The sequence below is a fragment of the Callithrix jacchus genome, chromosome 3 (assembly GCF_049354715.1).
Source record: "Callithrix jacchus isolate 240 chromosome 3, calJac240_pri, whole genome shotgun sequence".
Taxonomy (NCBI): domain Eukaryota; kingdom Metazoa; phylum Chordata; class Mammalia; order Primates; family Cebidae; genus Callithrix; species Callithrix jacchus.
In genome coordinates, this window is record NC_133504.1 from 190,269,904 (window position 1) to 190,284,505 (window position 14,602).

The window sequence follows — 14,602 nt, forward strand, 5'->3', positions numbered from 1 at the left end:
TCTAGCAGGCACACTGGGGCTCTTCTGTCTAGTTCAGTACCATCTCCCCACTATTTAGCACACAACAGGCTTCAGTAAATATTTGGTAAATGAATGAATGATAAAGGAACACAAAATCATTCAGCATTACTAACTCTAACAAAATGTGCTTTCATCCCCCACCCCCAAGAAAAAAACTATTTAAAATAACTTCCAGGCTGGACACAGAGGCTCTCACGCCTGTAACCCCAGCACTCTGGGAGGCTGGGGCAGGCAGATCACCTGAGGTCAAGAGTTTGAGACCAGCCTGGCCAACTTGGTGAAATCCCTTCTCTACTAAAAACACAAAAACAATTAGCTGGGTGTGGTGGTGGGTGCCTGTAGTCCCAGCTATTTGGGAGGCTGCGACAGGAGAATCGCTTTAACCTGGGAGGTGGAGGTTGCAGTGAGCTGAGATCGTGCTATGGCACTTCAGCCTGGGGATCAGAGGAAGACTCTGTCTCAAAAAATAAAACAACATCAAGAATCTTCAGATGGCCCATGAGCAAGTAACAATCGGTATACTCTTAAACAAGTTCTCTCAAGAAGAAATTCCACAAAGCAGACTGCAGTTAAGATTTCAGGAGAGAAGACTGGAGGAATAAGTTTATACATATGCTATCTCACAATTGAGCAAATAACTAACAACCCAAGAGACTCTGCTGTAGTTACTACACTAATTCGCATATTCTGAGTCACATGTCCTAAACACCTATATGTGAAAAAAAGCAGAACTCGACTTCTCTTCTGGCAATGTCAGCTGCTTTCTCTATTTCTGCTCCCTCATTATACTATTTCTGCCCTTCAATTACTACTAGAGTATTTTTATTTTTTAACTATAGTTTCGTTGAAGTCAAGAGATCTTTCAAAATCTTTTTACTGAAACAATTTTTTTTTTAATTTCACTCTGTAAGGGTGGTTTGCTAAGTAATTGTTTGAGTTGGATTTTATTTTTCTGGAGAGCAGGGGAAGGTGGGGAAGTCCGGCAGGATTGTAAATAAGAGAGATTAAAATACTGACCACAAAAAACAAACAGGCAGTTTTGACAGAATTTAGTGATCAACAACTAAAAGTTCCTAGTAGTTGGTTTATCTGGAAGAAGGAAGACAAACGATAAAAGGAAGCTTTGAAAATTACAGCAAGGGCTCATAAACTGAAAACACCACAGTGGGTAAGTATACTGAGAAAAACATTTATTCTGTACACACAAAGGCTGAAACATGAGCTATTTCATTAGCTCTGAAACTTCTGAAGATGGTGCCAGGTTCTCCTTTATAGAGCTAGGCAGGAAGCATTTAAAATCACAAAAATAAGCCTAAGAAGACTTGCCAAAGGTATACTCATTGAAAATTAATTATGTCAGCTGATGGAGATTTGAAAGTCTTTATGCTATCAAGTAATTATGAGTACACAAAATTTTAGATGGTCTAGTCCGCACAAAAGCAAGGCTATACTGTCAAGTGAAAAAAAAAAAAAGACAGAAAGAACAGTGTATATATGGTATCCTTTTTTGGGAGGAGGAGGAGAATAAGGAGAATACTTATATTTACCTGTATTTGCATAAAGAAATGCAGGAAGAATATACAAGAAATTTACAACAGTGATTTACTTGTAAGGAGGAAGAGGGAGCTGGGTGGATGGAGACAGAGATAACCAGCAGATTCTTCATTGTTCATAGACACACACACACATATTTTTAAAGATTAATTTCTAAAAGGTAAATTTACAAAATAAAAAATTTGAAAAATAAACCAAGTCAGGCACAATGGGGCCCAGGAGTTCAAGTCCAGCCAGACAACAAAGCAAGACCCCATCTCTTAAAAAAAAAAACAAAACTCAAACCATTAAGAACGTAAATAAAATAATAAGCATCACTGAGAGCAACAAGCCCCCCTTCCCTGCTGAGATCAGCTCCACTCCCACCTCTTGGAGAGGAGGCTCCAGAGGGAGGCAGGGACTCTGACCAGAAAAGGGAAGGCAGTGTAGACAAGCACCTAAGAATGCTTCTGAGTGTAGGGCCACCTAGCAGAAGGGCACACAGAGCAGGACTCCAAGAATCTCCTGAGCTTGGCATCTCAGATGCACTCTAAAAAACAGATAGTAAGTATCACTGGGGGTATAAAATGGACAGAGGACGCTGCTGGAACATTGTATTTTCAGCAGCATGACGATACCAAACATTTTTTTAAAGCTTTATGTTTTACAATATAAATTCTGTTATTTAAGTGTTTTAGTAGGATAGCCTTATCCTGATCTCACAGGTGATAACATGCAGGTCCTTGGAGACTTGTGTCTTACTCTAAGGTAGAGATAGTAAGTTAACCAAACTCTCAGGTGATAATGTATAGGGGTTACATGTGCCCCACATAGTCTCCACTCCAAAATGATTCTGTTCATATCAGAATCATTTGTGACTATTTATTTAAATCAGTATTAGTCGATAAAACTGATTATTCCTTTTTCTGCGATTATAGAAGCCTAAGGGAAAAAAAATAAAACTGAATATTAATTTCAATCCAAAGTGGCTCCACTTCACAGGCACTACTTCCATCTTGATGAAAGCACTGGAGTTCCTGCTCCCTAAGCACAATACGGTTCCATCTACAAGGAATCAAACACATACGATTTCCTTCGGTGTTGTGGAACAAGAGGCAATGTTTACAGCTAAAGACTGGGCACTTATCACAAGCAGCCTTGAAGTATGTAGCTATCAGGTAAACACAGACCATCCTCCTGACCAGGTCCACATGTCTGAAGTCTAACAGCATCTCACTGTGACTGTGTCTGGTACACAGTAGGCGCTCAATAAAAATCTGTGGAATGAAGACTAAACTGAAGAGTCAGTAGACAATGACCGGGCATCAGGCCTTAGATAGCTTTTTTTTTTTTTTTTTAATAAGGAGTCTCATTCTGTCGTACAGGCTGGAGTGCAGTGGGCGCGATCTCGGCTCCCTGCAACCTCCACCTCCCGGGTTCAAGCAATTCTCTTCCCACTGTTTCCGGAGTAGCTGGGATTACAGGTACCTGCCACCACACCCAACTAATTTTTGTATTTTTAGTAGGGACAGGGTTTCACCACATTGGCCGGGCTGTTCTAAAATTCCTGACCTTGGGTGATCTGCCCGCCTCGGCTTCCCAAAGTGTTTGGGATTACGAGCGTGAGACACTGTGCCCGGCCGGGAGATTATGCAGTTTTATGTCTCCATGTTGTAAAGATCTCAGGAATAGGCTGGGCACGGTGGCTCATGCCTATAATCCCAGCACTTTGGGAGGCCAAGGAAGGCAGATTACCTGAGGTCTGGAGTTTGAGACCAACCTAGCCAACATGGTGAAACCCCATCTCTACTAAAAATACAAAAATTAGCCAGGCATGGTGACATGCGCCTGTAATCCCTGCAATTTGGAAGGCTGAGGCAGGAGAACTGCTTGAACCCAGGAGGCAGAGGTTTTGCAGTGAGCCCAGATCATGCCACGGCACTCCAGCCTGGGCGACCGAGGAGGAGAGACTGTCACAAAAAAACAAAACAAAACAAATCTCAGTAACAGACTGCTATGGTTTAAACGTGTCCTTCAAAAAGCAAGCACTGGAAACTTCACCCCAATGCAACAGTGATGAGAGGTGGGGCCAATCGAGAGGTAATTAGGCCATGAGGTGGCCCTCAAGAATGGATGAATGCCACTATGGGGGAGTGTGCTCGTTATAAAAGGGTAAGTTCGGTGCCTCTCTGCCCATCTCACCTTCCAGCACGGGATGATGCAGCAAGAAGGCCATCAGGAGATGCCAAGGCCTTGCTCTTAAACTTCCTATCCTCTAGAACCATGAGCCAATAAACTTCTGTTCATTATAAATTACGCAGTCTGAGGTACTCTGTTAGAGCAGCACAAAATAGACTAACATACAGACTGACTCTTTCATTTTAAAACTGTGAAAACTGAGGCTCAGAGATGGGAAAATTGCCATCAACACAGGGAGACAGCAGCAGCACAGCGTATGGTTGTAGGCTCAAAGTGTGTGCTTGTAGTCAGACCAATGCCAAGTCTTAAGTCCATTACACTGCTTGGGAGTTGTGTGATCCTGCACAAGCTGCTCATCTTTTCTCTGGTACTCGATTTCTCCATTATATAACAGGGTGTAGTAGCCAGGCAAGTGGCTCATGCCTGTACTCCCAGGTACTTGGGAGGCTGAGGCAGGAGGATCGCTTCAGCTCAGGAGTTTGAGACCAGCCTGGGCAACACAGTGAGAGACCCTATCTCTTAGAAAACAAAAAACAAACAAACAAAAAAAACAAAGTGTAGTAATGACAACCATGAGTGATACTATAAAATCAAAAATGCTATCTGGAAAGCATTTACAGTGTTTGGCAGACAGGAGACACTCACTGGAGGGTGGCTAACATTAATGGACAAACCTAAGAACCTGGCTTCCAAGCCTATGAACTTTCCACAGCACCAAACTGCTTCTTGTAATGATGTTTACTGTCAGTGACAACTGAAAATTTCTGATCCCTGTCATAACAACACTTGGTTTCCAAAATATATTAAATACTGTTTCTCATATATTTAATTTGCTTCTACTTATTACTAACACTTTCTTGTATTAACATTAAATAATTTCTGAAGTCTTTAAAATTTCCAAGTAAAGCCTGGTACAGTGGCTCACAACTGTAATCCCGGAACTTTGGGAGGAAGAGGTGGGCAGATCACTTCAGCCCAGGGTTTGAGACTAGCATGGGCAATATGGCAGAATCCTATCTCTACACAAAAATGAGCTCTGTGTGGTGGCATGGGCCTGTAGTCCCAGATATTCAGGAGGCTGAGGTGAGAGGATCACTTGAGCCTAGCAGAAGCTGTAGTGAACCATAATCATACCACTACACTCTAGCCTGGGTGACAGAGTGAGACTCTCACAAAAAATTAAAATAATAACATGAAAATTCCAAGTAATATTTGAAAGGGAAAATCATGAAAGTCTTAATAGCCACAAATGGAAAAAAATAACCAAACACAAATTTAGACAGGAAAATTATGATTCAAATTGCATGCATGCTTATTAGTTCTTATTTATATGGCACCTAATTGGAGCCATTTCAATAGGCATGACAGTACTGAGATGGAGGGGAAAAGCCACACTCTAGAAGTGTCTATAGTTGGGTCATGGAAAGGAGTGGCAGATCCCATGCAACTTCTCAAATACAACTGGAGCAGAGTCAAAGGATAACGATCATTTTCATGGAGTCAGCACTCACTCAGTCACCAAAAATCTATCAAGCAGCAACCGTAGGGCTGCTAAAGACCAGCCATTGCTCAGCAATCCAGATTCTTGGGGGACATCGATGAGCAAAACAAAGATTTCTTACATTCCTGCAGAGAGGCCAGGCAGTAAAATGATAAATAAGTAAATCACACAGTCTGTTAGAAGGCGACAGGCACTATGGGTAGGGAACTGCAAGTCCAGGGAGGTGGAGAGGTGAGTCGCATCATTAAGGAGGAAGAGCAGAGGAAGGTTCCCAGAGAAGGTGACAGCTGAGGAAGAACTCACGAACACACAGGTGGTGAGAGCACCGGGCCAGGTGGCCATATACCCAGAAAGGCATTCCAGGCAGAGAGAAAGCTAGAGCCAAAGCCCCAGGTAAGAACTGGCTTTGTTTGGGAATGGGAGAGGGGAATAAAGCTGTCTATCATCTCCTTCCTTTAAGCATTGACATAGTTCATTTACATTTTGGTAAATAAACAAAGATAAAATGAGGCTAAGAAAAGAGTTGAGCATCCTGTTTAATTTCATATAGAAAACTAATGTCAGGAGTAGGATTGGAATCCACAGCTTCTAAAACCCTGGTCTGAACCTCCGAGACCCAACTCCCCCGTGAAGCTGGTTTCACTGTGGTCCTTCTGACCACATTCACTTTTCCAGCTCTCAGTAACATGTGGCACAGCTGCTCCCATCCTTAGGAATCACTGTCATCTTCCGGTGTTCAGACAGCAGTTTCTGGTTTTCCTTCTACCTCTCTAGCTGCTGCTGTGAGTCTCCCTTGCTGTTCTACCTCTTCTATCCAACTTCCACCTGCTGGGGTGCCTAGTACTCCGAGCTGCTTCTCTTCCCTAGCTATACCATTGCCTTAAACCAGGGGTGTCTAATCTTTTGGCTTTCCTGGGCCCCATTGGAAGAAGAACTGTCTTGGGCCATACATAAAATACACTAACGATAGCTGATGAACTTACATCTCATAATGTTTTAAGACAGTTGATGAATTTGTGTTAGGCTGCATTCAAAGCTGTCCTGGGCCACATGTGAGCCACAGGTTGGACAAGCTTGCCTTAAAGGATCACACTGATCCAGGGAAATCCTTGGCTATAAAGACCACCTCCACCAGTGGTTCTCAGCCCTCATCATACATTAGTCACCCAGATAGCTTTAAAACAAACCATGGTGACCAGGTGCAGTGGCTCACGCCTGTAATCCCAGCACTTTGGGAGGCTGAAGTGGGTGGATCACCTGAGGTCAGAAGTTCAAGACCAGCCTGGCCAACATGGTAAAACCCAACCTCTAATAAAAGTAAAAAATTAGCCGGGTGTGGTGGCACGTGCCTGTAATCCCAGCTACTTGGGAGGATGAGGCAGGAGAATCACTTGAACCCAGGAGACAGAGGTTGCAGTGAGCCGAGATCACACCACTGCATTCCAACCTGGGCGACAGAGTGAGACTGTCTCACAAATAAAACAAAACAAACAAAACAAGAAACAAACCATGGCTAGACCCAAACCCAGACCCACACAATCTGAATCTCTAGGAATAGAGTCTTGGCATCAGCATTTTTTTTTTTTTTTTGAGATGGAGTCTCACTCTGTCACCCAGGCTGGAGTACAGTGGCACAATCTCTGCTCACTGAAACCTCTGCCTCCCAGGTTCAAGAGAGTCTCCTGTCTCAGCCTCCCCTGTAGCTGGGACTAAAGGTGCGCACCACCACGCCCAGCTAATTTTTATATTTTTAGTAGATACGGGGTTTCACCATGTTGGCCAGGATGGTCTCAATCTCTTGACCTCAGGATCCACCCACCTCAGCCTCCCAAAGTGCTGGGATTACAGGCGTGAGCACCACGCCTGGTCGGCATCAGCATTTTTTTTTTAGATGAAGTCTCGTTCTGTTGCCCAAGCTGGAGTGCAATGGCGCGATCTTGGCTCACTGCAACCTCCGCTTCCCAGGTTCAAGTGATTCTCCTGCCTCAGCCTAGAGAGTAGCTGGGATTACAGGTATGCGCCATCACACCAGGCTAATTTTTTATATTTTTAGTAGCGACGGGGTTTCACCATGTTGCTCAGGCTGGTCTTGAACTCCTGACCTCGTGATCTGCCCACCTCAGACTCCCAAAGTGCTGAACAGGCGTGAGCCACCATGCCAGGTCAGCATCAGCGTTTTTAAAACTGATTCAAATGTGCACTCAAGAGTTGAGAACCACTGATTTACATAAACGAATGGACCCCAAATTTTTATCTCTAGCCCTAAACTCTTCCCTGAGTCCAAATTTGCACATCCAAATGCCAACAAAACATCTGTTTGAATATTTAAAGTCCACTCAAACCTAACTTATTCAAAAACAGACTCTTAATCTCCAGTCTTGTCTCTCTGCTTCTAAACTCATAAACTCATAATAATTCATTCTCCATAAAGGTATTAACATATTCAAATGTCACACCCTGCTTAATTTGGGAATGGCAGCTCATGCCTGTAATCCCAGCATTTGGGAAGCCAAGGACCACTTGGGGCCAAGAGTTCAATGGCTTCCCACAGTCCTTAGAAACAAAATCTATACTCTTGACCTCAACATGCAGAGACCCTCCCAGCTTGGCCCCCAGCCCCCACGCCCCCTTGCTCACTGTGTCCCAGACACACTAGCCTCCCTTCTGTCCTCAAACGGCCCAGCCCCTTCCTGCCTTAGAGTCTTTGTGCTTGCAGTCCTTTCTGCCTAGAACAAAGAATTTATTCCAGCTACTTTGAATGCTTTAGTCCTTATCAGTTAGGTTGCAGGTCAAATTTCACCTCTAAATTTTGAAGTTTGCTTCCCCGCCCACCCTATTTAGAATAGTCCCACTCCCAACGCTCTGAAATCACCCTGGACTTCCTGTGTTTTCTTTCCCTTCAGAGCACTCATCATCACTATCAGGGCACAGACTCTGGAGCTAGACTGAGTTCAAACTCCAGCTCAGACACTTACTGACTCTGGAAACTTGGCAAGATTTCTTAACTTCTCTGGTGGAAGTTTCCACATTTGAAATATGAGTTTAACAACAGGTTAATGCACGTAAAATGCTTAGAATAAGTGCCTGACACACAGGAAGTACTTAAGTGTTAACTGTTAGTATTCCTGTCAGAAATAAACTATCTCCCCTAGTATAATAAAACTCCCAAGAGGACAAGAAACGTGTCTGTCTCATTCACTACTATGTTCACAGAGCTGTCACATAATCGTCTCTCAATTAATACATATTAAAGAACAAAATGTTAGATTCCAGATCTAACATTTTGGACTAACAATGCTAATCTAGGTTTGGTTTCCAGAGGCATATGACTAAGAACAACCTTCGCTTTGCTTCATTCGATCACAACTGACGTCCCACTGAAGAGACCCTGGGGATACAGATGCAAACTAAAACACTCCAAGCTTCACTTGCAAGGAAATTCCAGACTGCAAATAAACCATCTGTATATCAAACTGGGTTTCATGTCTCTCAGTTAAGAAGGTATTATGTTTCCAAGAATTACGTCAATTCCCAAAGTTGGTCAAGCAAACTCTGTCTGCCTCTAGATGGCTAGATTTGGAGAGTGAAGCTCACATAACTCCCAGAGGTAGAATAGTAAGAAAAGAAAGAAGAAGACTGCTAGACCTCAGGGAAGTTATAACAAAGTGAGCATGGTACTACAGTGAAACCCATAGACAGCAGGAAGACCCAGCTAAGTCAGGAAGCACAGATTGACCAGACACATCAGTATAGAAAACTCTACATAAGATTTATAAGTAAGGAAAAAAGCAACACTCTATAATCGAATTAAATACGTAAGGAGGGATTAAAAGTACTGACCTGAGAATGTTTCTCCCGAAAAAAATATGAAGCAATATCGGGGAATCATTTAATAATAAAACAGTAAGATGGAAAAGTATGTCATCATAAAATGATCTTGTAAATAAAACAGCTGCTGAATGAAATAGCAGCAATGTGTCTAAAATGGTAACTGCTTGAAGGATAAGGAAAACTTACAATAAGGAAAACCTCCAAAATGGGGGAGGATTAAATCGAGTTTCGCTTCCTTTTAGGCTTACATACTCTGAAAAGGAAGCAGAGGCTATCACTAAAATTTCTCTGTTTTGGTAGATGGGAAATACCTGCTTTTTGTTTTTTGAGAGAAAGCCCCACTGCTGCCAGGGCTGGAATGTAGAAATGTCTACTTTATTTGGCATTTCTCTCAGTATGTGAGCATGAATTTTAATATGCTCATTTACACTGAAAATTTCCCATAAGGTCTATTATTTCCTTTGTTCATATATCTGTTGAGATCTTGATGTATTTATTTCCACACATCTGAAAACAGTTGGTACAGATATTGACCGTTTTATCATATTTGACATTCTCAAACTATTACCTTCTATAACTTTATTTTTCAATGAGAAAATATTTTAACATTTTGCATATTCAGGTCAACAAACCCTTTCTTTCCTCTGTGATTTCCTCTGGTTTTAAAAAGAAAGTTTTCATTCCTTCCCAGGAACACATCTAATAAAACGTTCCAAGAAAATGTTAAGGCATTAGCTCTGATAAACATTTTATTTTGCTTTTGCTCCACAGTACCTCTATAACTTTAAACATTTCTAATTCCTCTGGGATTTATTTGGATGAGTATGTTTTCCATTTATCACATCATCAGCAATCCCTTCTCCCCACAGACAAAGGCACATTTCTTCACGCCCCACCAGGGCCCAATGATGCATGTTTCCACTTTGTACCAGCGACTCCCTACTATCACGTCATAGGCTTATTGTCTTTGGCACCTCAGGTACCATATCTGTAATAAAACACACTCAGTCATATGATCCCAGGTTGTTGGGACAATTAGAAATAATAAGTGCAAGATGTAACACAATCTCTGACGCGTAGATATCCCGTAACAGTAAAGAGGTTTACTGTTCATTGTGTGTTGGGACATGGCCTCACTACATGGCCAAGGCTGGTCTCAAACTCCTTCAAGTGATCCTCCAGCCTCAGCTTTCCAAACTGCTAGGAATGCAGGCGTGAGCCACTGCTTGGCCTTGGGTGTGGTTTTAAAAATGGCTCTGGGTGAGGCAACTAAAGATAAGCCAACCATCTGTTTATTGAACAAATGTGAGTGAACTTTAATGCACCCTATCCTGTTTCTATTTCCAAAATCTGTCTGGTATCATTGATGCAGAAAATCATTTGGTTTGGGTCTTTATCAAAATTCCATTAGCCTCGCAATGCTAATTAATAAATGGGCTCAATTCATATCTATGGCTTAGACTCTAAGGCCAGACAACCTGGGTTCTGATTGCAGTCACTACTTACTAACTACGTAACCTTAGGCACACTTCTTCATCGCTCTCTATTTCAGTTTCTTTATCTATAAAATCAGAATGTTATCACTATCTACTTCCTTGGTTTAGGACTGAATGAGTTCATTTCTGTCAAGGGTGGTAAACCTGCAGTGAGTGGTAGCCATCACTATAATTATTAGCAGTAGCAGCAGTGGCATCATCTTCAAAGACTGACTGAATCTCTTTTAAAAAGACACCAGGGCCAGGCATGGTGGTCCATGTCTGTAATCCCAGCACTTTGAGAGGCCTAGACAGGCGGATCACCTGAAGTTGGGAGTTCGAGACCAGCCTCCTCATCAACATGGAAAAACCCTGTCTCTATCAAAAATATAAAATTAGCAGGGAATAGTGGCATATGCCTGTAATCCCAGCTACTTGGGAGGCTGAGGCAGGAGAATCACTTGAACCCAGGAGGCAGAGGTTGTGGCGAGCCAAGATCAAGCCACTGAACTCCAGCCTGGGCAACAAGAGCAAAACTACATCTCAAAAAAAAAAAAGACATCAGAAGAACATTCTTAATGGACACTAATTAACTGTCTTCCTTGGTATTTGCACAGGGACACACGTCTCCACCACATAACAAGAGTTCCCTCTTAGAGGCTGTAACACTGCTTGGTATGGTCATTTTTTAATCCAACTGCCAGACTACAAGCTGATTGTAGGCAAGAGCTATTACAATGCTTTACTTGCAATATTCCTAACACAATCCTCCAAACATAGGTCTAAAATAAAATAAATTACTAATAATTTTTTAAAAAGCAACGAGACAGACCCTTAGAAGCATGTATTTTTTGCCCCAGAAGGAACTTTAAAAGTCGTCCACTCATTTCACAGATGCTAAAATCAAGTTTCAGAACAAAGTAATGATTTTACCTAAGTCTCGTGTGCTGGCCACACTGGAGTCAGCTCCCCTGTATCATGGAAAATGCCAACAACACACCTCACTTGCTCCCTAAGCTGTCAAACCAGTACTTTGGAAGTGACCTCACGCTGAATACACCTTTTGTACATTTTAAACTGGTACTCAAATCACTATTTCCATTTGGAGATCTCAACTAAGGCAAATACTTGAAAGTTCCTACCACTCAGACTTTCTTTTTGAGACAGGGTCTCACTCTGTTGTCCAGGCTGGAGTGCAGTGGCACAATCTCAGCTCACTGCAACCTCTGCCGCCTGGGCTCAAGGTGCCTCCCACCTCAGCCTCCTGAGTAGCTGGAACCACAAGTGCACCCCACCATGACCGGCTAATTTTTGTGTTTTACGTATAGATGGAGTTTCAATGTTGCCCAGACTGGTTTCAAATTCCTGGGCTCAAGCAGTTTTCTAGCCTCAGTCTCTTTAGTAGCTGGGATTCTGAGACTACAGGAGCACCACCATGCCTGCTAATTTTTAGAATAAAAAAAAAACTTTTAAGGCCGGGCACAGTGGATCACACCTGTAATCCCAGCACTTTGGAAGGCCGAGGCGGGTGGATCATGAGGTCAAGAGATAGAGATCATCCTGGCCAACATTGTGAAACCCCATCTCTACTAAAAATACAAAAAAATTAGCTGGGTGTGGTGGCACGCGCCTGTAGTCCCAGCTACTTGAGAGCTTGAGGCAAGGAGAATGGCTTGAACCCGGGAGGCAGAGGTTGCAGTGAGCCAAGGTTGCGCCACTGCACTCCAGCCTGGTGCCTGGTGATGGCGTGAGATTCTGTCTCCAAAAAAAAAAAAAACTTTTAATTGAATTTTTAAATCAACAAATGAATAACAGCTTAGATACAAAGAAGAATTTGTGAAAAAATTACCCAGAAACAAGTATAAGGAGACAAAGAGATGTAAAATATAAAAGAAGAGCTATAAAGAACAGAGTAAGAAAGTTGGCTGGGTGGGGTGGTCACTGCAGCACTTTGGAAGGCTGAGGTGGGCAGATCATCTGAGGTCAGAAGTTTGAGATCAGCCTGGCCGACATCTCTACAATAAATACAAAACTTAACCAGGTGTGGTGGTGCATACCTGTAGTCCCAGCTACTTGGGAGGCTGAGACAGGAGAATCACTTGAACCCAGGAAGCAGAGGCTACAGTGAGCCAAGATCACACCACTATACTTCAGCCTGGGCAACAAAGCAAGACTCCACTTCAAAAAAAAAAAGGTCAACGAACCATTTACTCGGAGTTACATGTAGAAATAATAAATAAGGAAGAATAAATATTCCAAGAGAAAATGGCTAACAACTTCCCAGAGCTGAAAGACATGAATCTACAAAAAACTAACCAAAATAAATAAAGATAAATCCATAACTTACAAACATTGTAATGAATATGCAGAATAGCCATGGCCAAAATAAAGAAAAGAAAATTCCAAAAGAAGCCAGAAGATGGGCCGGGCGCGGTGGCTCAAGCCTGTAATCCCAGCACTTTGGGAGGCCGAGGCGGGTGGATCACGAGGTCGAGAGATCGAGACCAACCTGGTCAACATGGTGAAACCCCGTCTCTACTAAAATACAAAAAATTAGCTGGGCATGGTGGCGCGTGCCTGTAATCCCAGCTACTCGGTAGGCTGAGGCAGGAGAATTGCCTGAACCCAGGAGGCGGAGGTTGCGGTGAGCCGAGATCGCGCCATTGCACTCCAGCCTGGGTAACAAGAGTGAAACTCCGTCTCAAAAAAAAAAAAAAAGAAGCCAGAAGATAAAAGACATATTACCTACAAGGGAATAACAAATTGACCGCTGCCAAACTTGCCAACAGAAACAGCAAAAGTAGGGAGCAGTAGGATAACTCCAAAACGCTGAAAAGTACTAACTGTCACAAAAATAAAGAAAAAAAAAAAAAAACGGTCAATCTGATTTCTACATCAAGTAAAATTATCTTTCAAGAACTTGGGTGAAGGTTGGGAGTGGTGGCTCAAACCTGTAATCCTAGCACTTTGGAAGGCTGATGTGGTAGGAGGATACCTTGAGCCAGGAATTCAAGAACAGCCTGGGCAACATAATAGACACCCAGCCCTATTAAAAAAAAAAAAAAAAACTGGGCTGGGGATGGTGGCTCACACCTGTAATCCCAGCACTTTGGGAGGCCAAGGCAGGTGGATCATGAGATCAGGAGATCAAGACCATCCTGGCCAATATGGTGAAACCCTGTCTCTACTAAAAATACAAAAATTAGTCAGGCGTGGTGGCACGTGACTGTAATTCCAGCTACTCAGGAGGCTGAGGCAGAAGAATCGCATGAACCTAAGAGGCGGAGGTTGCAGTGAGCTGAGATCATGCCATTGCACTCCACCCTGAGTGACAGAGCAAGACTCTGTCTCAAAAAAAAAAAAAAAAAAAAAACTTGTATGAAATAATTTCCGAGTAGCTGGGGCTACAGGCATGCACCACCATGCCCAACGGTGGCTCACACCTAAAACTCCAACACTTTGTGGGGTTTAAAAAAATGCCAAGACTGGTGGCTCACGCCTGTAATCCTAACACTATGGGAAGCTGAGGTGGGCAGATCACTTGAGTCCTGGAGTTTGAGACTAGACTAGGCAACACAGCAAAACCCTGTTTCTAAAAAAAAACAAAAATGAAAATAAGCTGGGCATAGTGGCACGTGCCTGTAGTCCCAGGTACTTGGGGGGCTGAGGTAGGAGAAACACTAGAACCCAGGAGGTGGAGGCTACAGTGAGCTGTGATTGTGCCACTGCACTCTGGCCTGAGTGATAGCGTAAGAGAACCTGCCTCAAAAAAAAGAAAAGAAAAAGAAAAAGAACCTGTGCACTAGAGCCTGGGTGTCACAGCAAGATCCTGTCTCTAAAAAAAAAAAAAAAAAAGTCTGGACTAAAACACTGAACAACAGCAGCATGTAACTTGTGAGCTGAGTAACTGGAATTAAAGAATTTTCATGTCTTTGTTTTATCTAGGAGGGGGATAGAATATCAGTTTTAGACTTCATTAAATATGCTCGGCAAAATTTCAAGGGCAATCACTAAGAGAATATTAAGAGAAATATAAAGAAAA

At 42.7% G+C, this 14,602-nt stretch overlaps 1 protein-coding gene across 8 annotated transcripts in view; it reads right to left on the reverse strand.

Moving 5' to 3' along the window:
• The window catches only part of ADD1 (adducin 1), a 96,601-nt gene that overhangs the window by 57,907 nt on the left and 24,092 nt on the right, over window positions 1-14,602 (reverse strand). The gene's annotated exons all lie outside the window — the stretch shown is intronic.